The 15985-nt window shown below is 48.2% G+C and overlaps 7 non-coding genes and 4 pseudogenes across 7 annotated transcripts; all 11 read right to left on the bottom strand.

Annotated features, from left to right (window-relative positions):
- Window positions 1-1054: 1054 nt before the first annotated feature.
- On the bottom strand, window positions 1055-1250 carry LOC142261922 (U2 spliceosomal RNA). Its single transcript, XR_012729438.1, has one exon. It is a non-coding gene; the product is annotated as a U2 spliceosomal RNA (small nuclear RNA).
- A 2227-nt stretch (window positions 1251-3477) lies between these two features.
- LOC142261901 (U2 spliceosomal RNA) lies at window positions 3478-3670 on the bottom strand. The gene has a single exon (XR_012729420.1). It is a non-coding gene; the product is annotated as a U2 spliceosomal RNA (small nuclear RNA).
- Window positions 3671-4413: 743 nt separating this feature from the next.
- Window positions 4414-4555, bottom strand: LOC142261975 (U2 spliceosomal RNA; annotated as a pseudogene).
- A 1388-nt stretch (window positions 4556-5943) lies between these two features.
- Window positions 5944-6128, bottom strand: LOC142261934 (U2 spliceosomal RNA). Its single transcript, XR_012729449.1, has one exon. It is a non-coding gene; the product is annotated as a U2 spliceosomal RNA (small nuclear RNA).
- A 1593-nt stretch (window positions 6129-7721) lies between these two features.
- LOC142261910 (U2 spliceosomal RNA) lies at window positions 7722-7916 on the bottom strand. The gene has a single exon (XR_012729427.1). It is a non-coding gene; the product is annotated as a U2 spliceosomal RNA (small nuclear RNA).
- Window positions 7917-8634: 718 nt separating this feature from the next.
- LOC142261962 (U2 spliceosomal RNA) lies at window positions 8635-8792 on the bottom strand (annotated as a pseudogene).
- Window positions 8793-10180: 1388 nt separating this feature from the next.
- LOC142261979 (U2 spliceosomal RNA) lies at window positions 10181-10371 on the bottom strand. Its single transcript, XR_012729461.1, has one exon. It is a non-coding gene; the product is annotated as a U2 spliceosomal RNA (small nuclear RNA).
- Window positions 10372-11759: 1388 nt separating this feature from the next.
- On the bottom strand, window positions 11760-11950 carry LOC142261967 (U2 spliceosomal RNA). The gene has a single exon (XR_012729460.1). It is a non-coding gene; the product is annotated as a U2 spliceosomal RNA (small nuclear RNA).
- Window positions 11951-13338: 1388 nt separating this feature from the next.
- LOC142261929 (U2 spliceosomal RNA) lies at window positions 13339-13532 on the bottom strand. Its single transcript, XR_012729444.1, has one exon. It is a non-coding gene; the product is annotated as a U2 spliceosomal RNA (small nuclear RNA).
- Window positions 13533-14229: 697 nt separating this feature from the next.
- LOC142261974 (U2 spliceosomal RNA) lies at window positions 14230-14371 on the bottom strand (annotated as a pseudogene).
- A 1388-nt stretch (window positions 14372-15759) lies between these two features.
- On the bottom strand, window positions 15760-15964 carry LOC142261998 (U2 spliceosomal RNA; annotated as a pseudogene).
- Window positions 15965-15985: the final 21 nt, after the last annotated feature.

The raw sequence follows: 15985 nt of genomic DNA, 5'->3' as shown, positions 1-15985 counted from the left end.
AAGCCCTTTCATCATCCCCAAACCCTAATCTTTTCCCTTTCCTTCCCAGCCCCCAAACCCTGCCCTCTGTACCCTTCTCACCACCCGCATCCCTTCTCCTGTCATCCCCCTACCACCCGGGAAAAAAAGAGCTTGCCCCCTCCTTACACTAGCCCACCCTCCCACCCAAAGAACAACTTCTGCTGCGCAGCTTGTTTTCTAGGCAGCAGCGCTATTGTGATGTCAGCGGGGGCATTGTGACAAGCCGCCAGTGTTCCGTCTCTTCATGTTGTGCACAGTTCAAACGGAAAATACATCAACAGGCAGACTACAGAAAAGCTTACTATCAAAGGTTAGAGGGGGGCTTTCTCAGAGGGCTTTTTACAGTTTTTCTATTCCCAATTAGCCGTTTAAGTGTACTTATTGAAAGTAGTAATTCTTTCATAGGCCGCCCTTTCTTAGTATTTGACGTTCCTTATATTGCGGTATGAGGCTTTGCAGCAGGTTGCAAACATTCATCACCCATGACTGTCCCCAATTGAGCTCAGAAGCTCAATGTCTATCATGACCTCTCTTTTAGAATGTCCAAGAGCAAGCAAACTATTCCTCCAGGAGAGGGCGCCAACAGACTACTAAAGAGATCATCATTACTCAAAGAAAACCCCAAAAACCAATGCATGATAGGAATAAACAGGTAACTTTCTTTGGAGTGGAAGCGGAGAGATCGCACCAGATGCCAATTCTAGATCTTATCACACCTGTGGTCACTGCAGCAGCAGGTGAATCCACTTTGTCCAAAAGGGATCTATTCCATTCAATTGCAAATGATCTAGATAAGACAGAGAACTGCAGCACGGGACATAGCCGAGTTGGTCAGGTTGAGTGGTGATGAGTTTGCTATTTGGATGAATAAAGAAAGTCAAAAGTGTGAAAGATAAAAAACAAAAGGAGGAAGTGTGAAAAGTGAATGGGCCAAATTGAGGTGCATATGAAGACGTATGCTTTCTTCCAATTCATTAAATCGGGCTAATATGAATCAGGTGAATTGAGTTCTGCTTTTGGAAACTGGGTTAAGAAGGGGTGCACCGGTCCTGGAGGTACTGCAATACCAGGTCAATGCGTGGAGTGGACAGAGCAAGCTCTTTTTCCATCTCCCTGTTCTAAAAATCCATTTAATATATGGTCCCCAGATAGGGGACGTATCAGATATTAAACTGATAAGAACAGATTTTTGATTTAATGAAGCTTTCCAAAGCACCGCAAAAATGCATGACCGAAGTCACACCAAAAACAGTGCAAAGGCTAGGATTCGTGTGGACCCCTCCGTGAGAAGAGGATCCCCAAAAATCAACCCCGTCCCTCCGAGCCAGAAGGCCACAGCGAGGGTCAGGGATCTTCGGTGCTCCCCCAAGCCGAAGCCTGGTTGAGCCTTGTTGTTGCTCCCAGCGTCCACCGAGGCATCTTACCCAAGTGGAGTAGGGAACTACTAGTCGTTGGTTTCGCAGCCGAGACTGCCCGGACCGTCAACCGGTGTTGGTTTCTCAGCCCAAGGCTGACCGGACCTCCAACCGGGTGTTGGTTTCTCAGCCCAAGGCTGACCGGACCTCCAACCGGGTGTTGGTTTCTCAGCCCAAGGCTAACCGGACCTCCAACCGGGTGTTGGTTTCTCAGCCAAAGCTGACCCGGACCTCCAACCGGGTGTTGGTTTCTCAGCCCAAAGCTGACCGGACCTCCGACCGGGATTATAAAAATTTCCCTTCTTAGCCAGAAGGCCAGGATAGGGCAATATGCTTGGAAAGTATGAATAGGCAAGGCGCGGCGTGCGACAGAGTCTGAGGCTTACCAGGGTCCCAACCTAGCAAGTTCAGACTCCCTCCAGGGTGTCCATTCCTGGGGCACATTGCACCATAACCCCCACACTTACTCAGTCTAATAGCCTCAATCCTGGTAGGGCCATGGTTTCCTCTAGATGGATATACTATCCTCCCAAAGTACTAACAAGTGCAACCTTCCAGTGTGCATTGCATCATTGTACTAAGGTGGCCGGAGCCTTAAACCACCTTTTCGAACGATACTACACTTTATCTTAGCCAAAAGGCCGAGAAGCGATAACCAGAATTGGTTTGGGCCTCGAGTGGCACCCTGGCCTATGCCGGACACATCTTAGGGAGAGAGAGCGAGAGGGAGACAAACCCACGCCTACAGAAGACATTTTGTCACCCAAGCCAACCCTTGAAAAGGCTGCTTTGCAGAGCAAAAACAAGAAGAATGGTGCGTTTTGCAGCCGCCGCCCCCCACTGCAATGAATCTGAATAACTCCTCCTTTAGGGCGCAAGCAACTCCCCTCCCCCTTGCAGTCTTTCCAATTCACGATACAAAAAGACGGACAGGACAGGTTGCCTGACTTTCCGTCACTGCCACCCTTTGCCATCCTTACCCGTAGAAAGCCCTTTCATCATCCCCAAACCCTAATCTTTTCCCTTTCCTTCCCAGCCCCCAAACCCTGCCCTCTGTACCCTTCTCACCACCCGCATCCCTTCTCCTGTCATCCCCCTACCACCCGGGAAAAAAAGAGCTTGCCCCCTCCTTACACTAGCCCACCCTCCCACCCAAAGAACAACTTCTGCTGCGCAGCTTGTTTTCTAGGCAGCAGCGCTATTGTGATGTCAGCGGGGGCATTGTGACAAGCCGCCAGTGTTCCGTCTCTTCATGTTGTGCACAGTTCAAACGGAAAATACATCAACAGGCAGACTACAGAAAAGCTTACTATCAAAGGTTAGAGGGGGGCTTTCTCAGAGGGCTTTTTACAGTTTTTCTATTCCCAATTAGCCGTTTAAGTGTACTTATTGAAAGTAGTAATTCTTTCATAGGCCGCCCTTTCTTAGTATTTGACGTTCCTTATATTGCGGTATGAGGCTTTGCAGCAGGTTGCAAACATTCATCACCCATGACTGTCCCCAATTGAGCTCAGAAGCTCAATGTCTATCATGACCTCTCTTTTAGAATGTCCAAGAGCAAGCAAACTATTCCTCCAGGAGAGGGCGCCAACAGACTACTAAAGAGATCATCATTACTCAAAGAAAACCCCAAAAACCAATGCATGATAGGAATAAACAGGTAACTTTCTTTGGAGTGGAAGCGGAGAGATCGCACCAGATGCCAATTCTAGATCTTATCACACCTGTGGTCACTGCAGCAGCAGGTGAATCCACTTTGTCCAAAAGGGATCTATTCCATTCAATTGCAAATGATCTAGATAAGACAGAGAACTGCAGCACGGGACATAGCCGAGTTGGTCAGGTTGAGTGGTGATGAGTTTGCTATTTGGATGAATAAAGAAAGTCAAAAGTGTGAAAGATAAAAAACAAAAGGAGGAAGTGTGAAAAGTGAATGGGCCAAATTGAGGTGCATATGAAGACGTATGCTTTCTTCCAATTCATTAAATCGGGCTAATATGAATCAGGTGAATTGAGTTCTGCTTTTGGAAACTGGGTTAAGAAGGGGTGCACCGGTCCTGGAGGTACTGCAATACCAGGTCAATGCGTGGAGTGGACAGAGCAAGCTCTTTTTCCATCTCCCTGTTCTAAAAATCCATTTAATATATGGTCCCCAGATAGGGGACGTATCAGATATTAAACTGATAAGAACAGATTTTTGATTTAATGAAGCTTTCCAAAGCACCGCAAAAAATGCATGACCGAAGTCACACCAAAAACAGTGCAAAGGCTAGGATTCGTGTGGACCCCTCCGTGAGGAGAGGGTCCCCAAAAATCAACCCCGTCCCTCCGAGCCAGAAGGCCACAGCAAGGGTCAGGGATCTTCGGTGCTCCCCCAAGCCGAAGCCTGGTTGAGCCTTGTCGTTGCTCCCAGCGTCCACCCAGGCATCTTACCCAAGTGGAGTAGAGAGCTACTAGTTGTTGGTTTCGCAGCCGAAACTGCCCGGACCGTCAACCGGTGTTGGTTTCTCAGCCCAAGGCTAACCGGACCTCCAACCGGGTGTTGGTTTCTCAGCCGAAGCTGACCCGGACCTCCAACCGGGTGTTGGTTTCTCAGCCGAAGCTGACCCGGACCTCCAACCAGGTGTTGGTTTCTCAGCCGAAGCTGACCCGGACCTCCAACCGGGTATTGGTTTCTCAGCCAAAGCTGACCCGGACCTCCAACCGGGTGTTGGTTTCTCAGCCCAAAGCTGAACGGACCTCCGACCATGATTATAAAAATTTCCCTTCCTAGCCAAAAGGCCGGGATAGAGCAATATGCTCAGAAAGTATGAAAGGGCAAGGTACGGTGTGCTACAGAGCCCAAGGCTCGCCGGGGTCCCAAGCCAGCAAGCTCAGACTCACTCCAGGGTCGTCAATCCTGGGGCACATTGCACCATAGCCCCCACACTTACTCAGTCTAATAGCCTCGATCCTGGTAGGGCCATGGTTTCCTCTAGATGGATATACTATCCTCCCAAAGTACTAACAAGCGCAACCTTCCAGTGTGCATTGCATCATTGTACTAAGGTGGCCGGAGCCTTAAACCACCTTTTCGAACGATACTACACTTGATCTTAGCCAAAAGGCCGAGAAGCGATAACCAGAATTGGTTTGGGCCTCGAGTGGCACCCTGGCCTATGCCGGACACATCTTAGGGAGAGAGAGCGAGAGGGAGACAAACCCACGCCTACAGAAGACATTTTGTCACCCAAGCCAACCCTTGAAAAGGCTGCTTTGCAGAGCAAAAACAAGAAGAATGGTGCGTTTTGCAGCCGCCGCCCCCCACTGCAATGAATCTGAATAACTCCTCCTTTAGGGCGCAAGCAACTCCCCTCCCCCTTGCAGTCTTTCCAATTCACGATACAAAAAGACGGACAGGACAGGTTGCCTGACTTTCCGTCACTGCCACCCTTTGCCATCCTTACCCGTAGAAAGCCCTTTCATCATCCCCAAACCCTAATCTTTTCCCTTTCCTTCCCAGCCCCCAAACCCTGCCCTCTGTACCCTTCTCACCACCCGCATCCCTTCTCCTGTCATCCCCCTACCACCCGGGAAAAAAAGAGCTTGCCCCCTCCTTACACTAGCCCACCCTCCCACCCAAAGAACAACTTCTGCTGCGCAGCTTGTTTTCTAGGCAGCAGCGCTATTGTGATGTCAGCGGGGGCATTGTGACAAGCCGCCAGTGTTCCGTCTCTTCATGTTGTGCACAGTTCAAACGGAAAATACATCAACAGGCAGACTACAGAAAAGCTTACTATCAAAGGTTAGAGGGGGGCTTTCTCAGAGGGCTTTTTACAGTTTTTCTATTCCCAATTAGCCGTTTAAGTGTACTTATTGAAAGTAGTAATTCTTTCATAGGCCGCCCTTTCTTAGTATTTGACGTTCCTTATATTGCGGTATGAGGCTTTGCAGCAGGTTGCAAACATTCATCACCCATGACTGTCCCCAATTGAGCTCAGAAGCTCATTGTCTATCATGACTTCTTTTTTAGAATGTCCAAGAGCAAGCAAACTATTCCTCCAGGAGAGGGCGCCAACAGACTACTAAAGAGATCATCATTACTCAAAGAAAACCCCAAAAACCAATGCATGATAGGAATAAACAGGTAACTTTCTTTGGAGTGGAAGCGGAGAGATCGCACCAGATGCCAATTCTAGATCTTATCACACCTGTGGTCACTGCAGCAGCAGGTGAATCCACTTTGTCCAAAAGGGATCTATTCCATTCAATTGCAAATGATCTAGATAAGACAGAGAACTGCAGCACGGGACATAGCCGAGTTGGTCAGGTTGAGTGGTGATGAGTTTGCTATTTGGATGAATAAAGAAAGTCAAAAGTGTGAAAGATAAAAAACAAAAGGAGGAAGTGTGAAAAGTGAATGGGCCAAATTGAGGTGCATATGAAGACGTATGCTTTCTTCCAATTCATTAAATCGGGCTAATATGAATCAGGTGAATTGAGTTCTGCTTTTGGAAACTGGGTTAAGAAGGGGTGCACCGGTCCTGGAGGTACTGCAATACCAGGTCAATGCGTGGAGTGGACAGAGCAAGCTCTTTTTCCATCTCCCTATTCTAAAAATCCATTTAATATATGGTCCCCAGATAGGGGACGTATCAGATATTAAACTGATAAGAACAGATGAGATTTCATCCGCAAATTTCAGAAAACGGTCATCGGCCACCACACAAAAGCGCAATGCCGCAGGTGATCGCCTCCCGAGCCCAGGAACCACCAGCCATAAGGGGACGTAAGCACCAAAAGGCGCAACAATCCCCGAGGCCGGCGGTTGTGCAAGCCCGGGCCCCTCCCAGCCAAGACCAAGGCAAACCCAATGAAGAGACTACACTTGATCTTAGCCAAAAGGCCGAGAAGCGATAACCAGAATTGGTTTGGGCCTCGAGTGGCACCCTGGCCTATGCCGGACACATCTTAGGGAGAGAGAGCGAGAGGGAGACAAACCCACGCCTACAGAAGACATTTTGTCACCCAAGCCAACCCTTGAAAAGGCTGCTTTGCAGAGCAAAAACAAGAAGAATGGTGCGTTTTGCAGCCGCCGCCCCCCACTGCAATGAATCTGAATAACTCCTCCTTTAGGGCGCAAGCAACTCCCCTCCCCCTTGCAGTCTTTCCAATTCACGATACAAAAAGACGGACAGGACAGGTTGCCTGACTTTCCGTCACTGCCACCCTTTGCCATCCTTACCCGTAGAAAGCCCTTTCATCATCCCCAAACCCTAATCTTTTCCCTTTCCTTCCCAGCCCCCAAACCCTGCCCTCTGTACCCTTCTCACCACCCGCATCCCTTCTCCTGTCATCCCCCTACCACCCGGGAAAAAAAGAGCTTGCCCCCTCCTTACACTAGCCCACCCTCCCACCCAAAGAACAACTTCTGCTGCGCAGCTTGTTTTCTAGGCAGCAGCGCTATTGTGATGTCAGCGGGGGCATTGTGACAAGCCGCCAGTGTTCCGTCTCTTCATGTTGTGCACAGTTCAAACGGAAAATACATCAACAGGCAGACTACAGAAAAGCTTACTATCAAAGGTTAGAGGGGGGCTTTCTCAGAGGGCTTTTTACAGTTTTTCTATTCCCAATTAGCCGTTTAAGTGTACTTATTGAAAGTAGTAATTCTTTCATAGGCCGCCCTTTCTTAGTATTTGACGTTCCTTATATTGCGGTATGAGGCTTTGCAGCAGGTTGCAAACATTCATCACCCATGACTGTCCCCAATTGAGCTCAGAAGCTCAATGTCTATCATGACCTCTCTTTTAGAATGTCCAAGAGCAAGCAAACTATTCCTCCAGGAGAGGGCGCCAACAGACTACTAAAGAGATCATCATTACTCAAAGAAAACCCCAAAAACCAATGCATGATAGGAATAAACAGGTAACTTTCTTTGGAGTGGAAGCGGAGAGATCGCACCAGATGCCAATTCTAGATCTTATCACACCTGTGGTCACTGCAGCAGCAGGTGAATCCACTTTGTCCAAAAGGGATCTATTCCATTCAATTGCAAATGATCTAGATAAGACAGAGAACTGCAGCACGGGACATAGCCGAGTTGGTCAGGTTGAGTGGTGATGAGTTTGCTATTTGGATGAATAAAGAAAGTCAAAAGTGTGAAAGATAAAAAACAAAAGGAGGAAGTGTGAAAAGTGAATGGGCCAAATTGAGGTGCATATGAAGACGTATGCTTTCTTCCAATTCATTAAATCGGGCTAATATGAATCAGGTGAATTGAGTTCTGCTTTTGGAAACTGGGTTAAGAAGGGGTGCACCGGTCCTGGAGGTACTGCAATACCAGGTCAATGCGTGGAGTGGACAGAGCAAGCTCTTTTTCCATCTCCCTGTTCTAAAAATCCATTTAATATATGGTCCCCAGATAGGGGACGTATCAGATATTAAACTGATAAGAACAGATTTTGATTTAATGAAGCTTTCCAAAGCACCGCAAAAATGCATGACCGAAGTCACACCAAAAACAGTGCAAAGGCTAGGATTCGTGTGGACCCCTCCGTGAGAAGAGGATCCCCAAAAATCAACCCCGTCCCTCCGAGCCAGAAGGCCACAGCGAGGGTCAGGGATCTTCGGTGCTCCCCCAAGCCGAAGCCTGGTTGAGCCTTGTTGTTGCTCCCAGCGTCCACCGAGGCATCTTACCCAAGTGGAGTAGGGAGCTACTAGTCGTTGGTTTCGCAGCCGAGACTGCCCGGACCGTCAACCGGTGTTGGTTTCTCAGCCCAAGGCTGACCGGACCTCCAACCGGGTGTTGGTTTCTCAGCCCAAGGCTGACCGGACCTCCAACCGGGTGTTGGTTTCTCAGCCCAAGGCTAACCGGACCTCCAACCGGGTGTTGGTTTCTCAGCCAAAGCTGACCTGGACCTCCAACCGGGTGTTGGTTTCTCAGCCCAAAGCTGACCGGACCTCCGACCGGGATTATAAAAATTTCCCTTCTTAGCCAGAAGGCCGGGATAGGGCAATATGCTTGGAAAGTATGAATAGGCAAGGCGCGGCGTGCGACAGAGTCTGAGGCTTACCAGGGTCCCAACCTAGCAAGTTCAGACTCCCTCCAGGGTGTCCATTCCTGGGGCACATTGCACCATAACCCCCACACTTACTCAGTCTAATAGCCTCGATCCTGGTAGGGCCATGGTTTCCTCTAGATGGATATACTATCCTCCCAAAGTACTAACAAGCGCAACCTTCCAGTGTGCATTGCATCATTGTACTAAGGTGGCCGGAGCCTTAAACCACCTTTTCGAATGATACTACACTTGATCTTAGCCAAAAGGCCGAGAAGCGATACTACACTTGATCTTAGCCAAAAGGCCGAGAAGCGATAACCAGAATTGGTTTGGGCCTCGAGTGGCACCCTGGCCTATGCCGGACACATCTTAGGGAGAGAGAGCGAGAGGGAGACAAACCCACGCCTACAGAAGACATTTTGTCACCCAAGCCAACCCTTGAAAAGGCTGCTTTGCAGAGCAAAAACAAGAAGAATGGTGCGTTTTGCAGCCGCCGCCCCCCACTGCAATGAATCTGAATAACTCCTCCTTTAGGGCGCAAGCAACTCCCCTCCCCCTTGCAGTCTTTCCAATTCACGATACAAAAAGACGGACAGGACAGGTTGCCTGACTTTCCGTCACTGCCACCCTTTGCCATCCTTACCCGTAGAAAGCCCTTTCATCATCCCCAAACCCTAATCTTTTCCCTTTCCTTCCCAGCCCCCAAACCCTGCCCTCTGTACCCTTCTCACCACCCGCATCCCTTCTCCTGTCATCCCCCTACCACCCGGGAAAAAAAGAGCTTGCCCCCTCCTTACACTAGCCCACCCTCCCACCCAAAGAACAACTTCTGCTGCGCAGCTTGTTTTCTAGGCAGCAGCGCTATTGTGATGTCAGCGGGGGCATTGTGACAAGCCGCCAGTGTTCCGTCTCTTCATGTTGTGCACAGTTCAAACGGAAAATACATCAACAGGCAGACTACAGAAAAGCTTACTATCAAAGGTTAGAGGGGGGCTTTCTCAGAGGGCTTTTTACAGTTTTTCTATTCCCAATTAGCCGTTTAAGTGTACTTATTGAAAGTAGTAATTCTTTCATAGGCCGCCCTTTCTTAGTATTTGACGTTCCTTATATTGCGGTATGAGGCTTTGCAGCAGGTTGCAAACATTCATCACCCATGACTGTCCCCAATTGAGCTCAGAAGCTCAATGTCTATCATGACCTCTCTTTTAGAATGTCCAAGAGCAAGCAAACTATTCCTCCAGGAGAGGGCGCCAACAGACTACTAAAGAGATCATCATTACTCAAAGAAAACCCCAAAAACCAATGCATGATAGGAATAAACAGGTAACTTTCTTTGGAGTGGAAGCGGAGAGATCGCACCAGATGCCAATTCTAGATCTTATCACACCTGTGGTCACTGCAGCAGCAGGTGAATCCACTTTGTCCAAAAGGGATCTATTCCATTCAATTGCAAATGATCTAGATAAGACAGAGAACTGCAGCACGGGACATAGCCGAGTTGGTCAGGTTGAGTGGTGATGAGTTTGCTATTTGGATGAATAAAGAAAGTCAAAAGTGTGAAAGATAAAAAACAAAAGGAGGAAGTGTGAAAAGTGAATGGGCCAAATTGAGGTGCATATGAAGACGTATGCTTTCTTCCAATTCATTAAATCGGGCTAATATGAATCAGGTGAATTGAGTTCTGCTTTTGGAAACTGGGTTAAGAAGGGGTGCACCGGTCCTGGAGGTACTGCAATACCAGGTCAATGCGTGGAGTGGACAGAGCAAGCTCTTTTTCCATCTCCCTGTTCTAAAAATCCATTTAATATATGGTCCCCAGATAGGGGACGTATCAGATATTAAACTGATAAGAACAGATACTACACTTGATCTTAGCCAAAAGGCCGAGAAGCGATAACCAGAATTGGTTTGGGCCTCGAGTGGCACCCTGGCCTATGCCGGACACATCTTAGGGAGAGAGAGCGAGAGGGAGACAAACCCACGCCTACAGAAGACATTTTGTCACCCAAGCCAACCCTTGAAAAGGCTGCTTTGCAGAGCAAAAACAAGAAGAATGGTGCGTTTTGCAGCCGCCGCCCCCCACTGCAATGAATCTGAATAACTCCTCCTTTAGAGCGCAAGCAACTCCCCTCCCCCTTGCAGTCTTTCCAATTCACGATACAAAAAGACGGACAGGACAGGTTGCCTGACTTTCCGTCACTGCCACCCTTTGCCATCCTTACCCGTAGAAAGCCCTTTCATCATCCCCAAACCCTAATCTTTTCCCTTTCCTTCCCAGCCCCCAAACCCTGCCCTCTGTACCCTTCTCACCACCCGCATCCCTTCTCCTGTCATCCCCCTACCACCCGGGAAAAAAAGAGCTTGCCCCCTCCTTACACTAGCCCACCCTCCCACCCAAAGAACAACTTCTGCTGCGCAGCTTGTTTTCTAGGCAGCAGCGCTATTGTGATGTCAGCGGGGGCATTGTGACAAGCCGCCAGTGTTCCGTCTCTTCATGTTGTGCACAGTTCAAACGGAAAATACATCAACAGGCAGACTACAGAAAAGCTTACTATCAAAGGTTAGAGGGGGGCTTTCTCAGAGGGCTTTTTACAGTTTTTCTATTCCCAATTAGCCGTTTAAGTGTACTTATTGAAAGTAGTAATTCTTTCATAGGCCGCCCTTTCTTAGTATTTGACGTTCCTTATATTGCGGTATGAGGCTTTGCAGCAGGTTGCAAACATTCATCACCCATGACTGTCCCCAATTGAGCTCAGAAGCTCAATGTCTATCATGACCTCTCTTTTAGAATGTCCAAGAGCAAGCAAACTATTCCTCCAGGAGAGGGCGCCAACAGACTACTAAAGAGATCATCATTACTCAAAGAAAACCCCAAAAACCAATGCATGATAGGAATAAACAGGTAACTTTCTTTGGAGTGGAAGCGGAGAGATCGCACCAGATGCCAATTCTAGATCTTATCACACCTGTGGTCACTGCAGCAGCAGGTGAATCCACTTTGTCCAAAAGGGATCTATTCCATTCAATTGCAAATGATCTAGATAAGACAGAGAACTGCAGCACGGGACATAGCCGAGTTGGTCAGGTTGAGTGGTGATGAGTTTGCTATTTGGATGAATAAAGAAAGTCAAAAGTGTGAAAGATAAAAAACAAAAGGAGGAAGTGTGAAAAGTGAATGGGCCAAATTGAGGTGCATATGAAGACGTATGCTTTCTTCCAATTCATTAAATCGGGCTAATATGAATCAGGTGAATTGAGTTCTGCTTTTGGAAACTGGGTTAAGAAGGGGTGCACCGGTCCTGGAGGTACTGCAATACCAGGTCAATGCGTGGAGTGGACAGAGCAAGCTCTTTTTCCATCTCCCTGTTCTAAAAATCCATTTAATATATGGTCCCCAGATAGGGGACGTATCAGATATTAAACTGATAAGAACAGATACTACACTTGATCTTAGCCAAAAGGCCGAGAAGCGATAACCAGAATTGGTTTGGGCCTCGAGTGGCACCCTGGCCTATGCCGGACACATCTTAGGGAGAGAGAGCGAGAGGGAGACAAACCCACGCCTACAGAAGACATTTTGTCACCCAAGCCAACCCTTGAAAAGGCTGCTTTGCAGAGCAAAAACAAGAAGAATGGTGCGTTTTGCAGCCGCCGCCCCCCACTGCAATGAATCTGAATAACTCCTCCTTTAGGGCGCAAGCAACTCCCCTCCCCCTTGCAGTCTTTCCAATTCACGATACAAAAAGACGGACAGGACAGGTTGCCTGACTTTCCGTCACTGCCACCCTTTGCCATCCTTACCCGTAGAAAGCCCTTTCATCATCCCCAAACCCTAATCTTTTCCCTTTCCTTCCCAGCCCCCAAACCCTGCCCTCTGTACCCTTCTCACCACCCGCATCCCTTCTCCTGTCATCCCCCTACCACCCGGGAAAAAAAGAGCTTGCCCCCTCCTTACACTAGCCCACCCTCCCACCCAAAGAACAACTTCTGCTGCGCAGCTTGTTTTCTAGGCAGCAGCGCTATTGTGATGTCAGCGGGGGCATTGTGACAAGCCGCCAGTGTTCCGTCTCTTCATGTTGTGCACAGTTCAAACGGAAAATACATCAACAGGCAGACTACAGAAAAGCTTACTATCAAAGGTTAGAGGGGGGCTTTCTCAGAGGGCTTTTTACAGTTTTTCTATTCCCAATTAGCCGTTTAAGTGTACTTATTGAAAGTAGTAATTCTTTCATAGGCCGCCCTTTCTTAGTATTTGACATTCCTTATATTGCGGTATGAGGCTTTGCAGCAGGTTGCAAACATTCATCACCCATGACTGTCCCCAATTGAGCTCAGAAGCTCAATGTCTATCATGACCTCTCTTTTAGAATGTCCAAGAGCAAGCAAACTATTCCTCCAGGAGAGGGCGCCAACAGACTACTAAAGAGATCATCATTACTCAAAGAAAACCCCAAAAACCAATGCATGATAGGAATAAACAGGTAACTTTCTTTGGAGTGGAAGCGGAGAGATCGCACCAGATGCCAATTCTAGATCTTATCACACCTGTGGTCACTGCAGCAGCAGGTGAATCCACTTTGTCCAAAAGGGATCTATTCCATTCAATTGCAAATGATCTAGATAAGACAGAGAACTGCAGCACAGGACATAGCCGAGTTGGTCAGGTTGAGTGGTGATGAGTTTGCTATTTGGATGAATAAAGAAAGTCAAAAGTGTGAAAGACAAAAAACAAAAGGAGGAAGTGTGAAAAGTGAATGGGCCAAATTGAGGTGCATATGAAGACGTATGCTTTCTTCCAATTCATTAAATCGGGCTAATATGAATCAGGTGAATTGAGTTCTGCTTTTGGAAACTGGGTTAAGAAGGGGTGCACCGGTCCTGGAGGTACTGCAATACCAGGTCAATGCGTGGAGTGGACAGAGCAAGCTCTTTTTCCATCTCCCTGTTCTAAAAATCCATTTAATATATGGTCCCCAGATAGGGGACGTATCAGATATTAAACTGATAAGAACAGATTTGATTTAATGAAGCTTTCCAAAGCACCGCAAAAATGCATGACCGAAGTCACACCAAAAACAGTGCAAAGGCTAGGATTCGTGTGGACCCCTCCGTGAGAAGAGGATCCCCAAAAATCAACCCCGTCCCTCCGAGCCAGAAGGCCACAGCGAGGGTCAGGGATCTTCGGTGCTCCCCCAAGCCGAAGCCTGGTTGAGCCTTGTTGTTGCTCCCAGCGTCCACCGAGGCATCTTACCCAAGTGGAGTAGGGAGCTACTAGTCGTTGGTTTCGCAGCCGAGACTGCCCGGACCGTCAACCGGTGTTGGTTTCTCAGCCCAAGGCTGACCGGACCTCCAACCGGGTGTTGGTTTCTCAGCCCAAGGCTGACCGGACCTCCAACCGGGTGTTGGTTTCTCAGCCCAAGGCTAACCGGACCTCCAACCGGGTGTTGGTTTCTCAGCCAAAGCTGACCCGGACCTCCAACCGGGTGTTGGTTTCTCAGCCCAAAGCTGACCGGACCTCCGACCGGGATTATAAAAATTTCCCTTCTTAGCCAGAAGGCCGGGATAGGGCAATATGCTTGGAAAGTATGAATAGGCAAGGCGCGGCGTGCGACAGAGTCTGAGGCTTACCAGGGTCCCAACCTAGCAAGTTCAGACTCCCTCCAGGGTGTCCATTCCTGGGGCACATTGCACCATAACCCCCACACTTACTCAGTCTAATAGCCTCGATCCTGGTAGGGCCATGGTTTCCTCTAGATGGATATACTATCCTCCCAAAGTACTAACAAGCGCAACCTTCCAGTGTGCATTGCATCATTGTACTAAGGTGGCCGGAGCCTTAAACCACCTTTTCGAACGATACTACACTTGATCTTAGCCAAAAGGCCGAGAAGCGATAACCAGAATTGGTTTGGGCCTCGAGTGGCACCCTGGCCTATGCCGGACACATCTTAGGGAGAGAGAGCGAGAGGGAGACAAACCCACGCCTACAGAAGACATTTTGTCACCCAAGCCAACCCTTGAAAAGGCTGCTTTGCAGAGCAAAAACAAGAAGAATGGTGCGTTTTGCAGCCGCCGCCCCCCACTGCAATGAATCTGAATAACTCCTCCTTTAGGGCGCAAGCAACTCCCCTCCCCCTTGCAGTCTTTCCAATTCACGATACAAAAAGACGGACAGGACAGGTTGCCTGACTTTCCGTCACTGCCACCCTTTGCCATCCTTACCCGTAGAAAGCCCTTTCATCATCCCCAAACCCTAATCTTTTCCCTTTCCTTCCCAGCCCCCAAACCCTGCCCTCTGTACCCTTCTCACCACCCGCATCCCTTCTCCTGTCATCCCCCTACCACCCAGGAAAAAAAGAGCTTGCCCCCTCCTTACACTAGCCCACCCTCCCACCCAAAGAACAACTTCTGCTGCGCAGCTTGTTTTCTAGGCAGCAGCGCTATTGTGATGTCAGCGGGGGCATTGTGACAAGCCGCCAGTGTTCCGTCTCTTCATGTTGTGCACAGTTCAAACGGAAAATACATCAACAGGCAGACTACAGAAAAGCTTACTATCAAAGGTTAGAGGGGGGCTTTCTCAGAGGGCTTTTTACAGTTTTTCTATTCCCAATTAGCCGTTTAAGTGTACTTATTGAAAGTAGTAATTCTTTCATAGGCCGCCCTTTCTTAGTATTTGACGTTCCTTATATTGCGGTATGAGGCTTTGCAGCAGGTTGCAAACATTCATCACCCATGACTGTCCCCAATTGAGCTCAGAAGCTCAATGTCTATCATGACCTCTCTTTTAGAATGTCCAAGAGCAAGCAAACTATTCCTCCAGGAGAGGGCGCCAACAGACTACTAAAGAGATCATCATTACTCAAAGAAAACCCCAAAAACCAATGCATGATAGGAATAAACAGGTAACTTTCTTTGGAGTGGAAGCGGAGAGATCGCACCAGATGCCAATTCTAGATCTTATCACACCTGTGGTCACTGCAGCAGCAGGTGAATCCACTTTGTCCAAAAGGGATCTATTCCATTCAATTGCAAATGATCTAGATAAGACAGAGAACTGCAGCACGGGACATAGCCGAGTTGGTCAGGTTGAGTGGTGATGAGTTTGCTATTTGGATGAATAAAGAAAGTCAAAAGTGTGAAAGATAAAAAACAAAAGGAGGAAGTGTGAAAAGTGAATGGGCCAAATTGAGGTGCATATGAAGACGTATGCTTTCTTCCAATTCATTAAATCGGGCTAATATGAATCAGGTGAATTGAGTTCTGCTTTTGGAAACTGGGTTAAGAAGGGGTGCACCGGTCCTGGAGGTACTGCAATACCAGGTCAATGCGTGGAGTGGACAGAGCAAGCTCTTTTTCCATCTCCCTGTTCTAAAAATCCATTTAATATATGGTCCCCAGATAGGGGACGTATCAGATATTAAACTGATAAGAACAGATTTTTTGATTTAACAGCATCTTTATTATCATGCACTACTCACAAAAAGGTAACAAACCGTGTACAGTGCCGCA

Source organism: Anomaloglossus baeobatrachus, unplaced genomic scaffold (genome assembly GCF_048569485.1).
Source record: "Anomaloglossus baeobatrachus isolate aAnoBae1 unplaced genomic scaffold, aAnoBae1.hap1 Scaffold_2405, whole genome shotgun sequence".
Taxonomy (NCBI): Eukaryota; Metazoa; Chordata; class Amphibia; order Anura; family Aromobatidae; genus Anomaloglossus; species Anomaloglossus baeobatrachus.
This window is presented reverse-complemented; position numbering and strand designations above follow the sequence as displayed.